Source organism: Alligator sinensis, unplaced genomic scaffold (assembly GCF_000455745.1).
Source record: "Alligator sinensis unplaced genomic scaffold, ASM45574v1 scaffold1342_1, whole genome shotgun sequence".
NCBI lineage: Eukaryota > Metazoa > Chordata > Crocodylia > Alligatoridae > Alligator > Alligator sinensis.
The window spans coordinates 1302-2038 of NW_005843787.1; positions in this window are offsets into that span (position 1 = coordinate 1302).

Sequence of the window (737 nt, forward strand, 5' to 3'; positions counted from 1 at the left end):
GGCTGTGCGGCAGTGACGCTGGGGGAGCTATGGCAAATTCTGGAGTGGCTGTAGTCCCCTCCCATACCCATGCTCCTAGTACTGCCCATGCCCACCCTGAGCGCAGTGCAGCCCCAGCCTGCAGCTGCATCCTGCCATACCCCACGCAGATCTAGGGGGCACATGGGGGGGGGGGGCCATCCTCCTGGGGTACGTGCACTGTGAGAGCCTGGATGAGCTGCTTGTGGCTCCGTCCTGCCCCAGCTGAGCAGCTCCTACCCCTGCCCCACTCTCTCTCCCTCACCGTGGGGGGCCTCAATTTTTGCCCTCAACCTGTTTTCCCACACACCAGACTTACCAGCCTGATGCTGGTCTCCAAGCTGGCTGGCTGCATATCTGAATTGGATCAGTATTGGCTGATTTATGGCTCCTTAAGAATTGGCCATTGGTATCGGCCCAGAAAATCTGTGTGCACCCCTAGTCATAGTGCAGAGGTGTCGAACTCAACCAGCCCCTACAGCAGGGGTTGGTAACCCCTGGCATGCATGCAGAGTGTGGCATGTGAGGCCATTTTGCTTGGCATGCCGTGGCCAGCCCCAGCTCCGGGTAGCTGCTGTAATGGAGCCTGGGCTGCTCCCAACAGGGCTTGCAGCATCCCAGCTGGCAGCAGCTACCCAGAGCCGGGGCTGGCTGCAGCCGAAACAGCTGCTGCCTCCAAGCCCGAAAGCATACTGAGGAAAATCGCCTCGGGTGCCGGG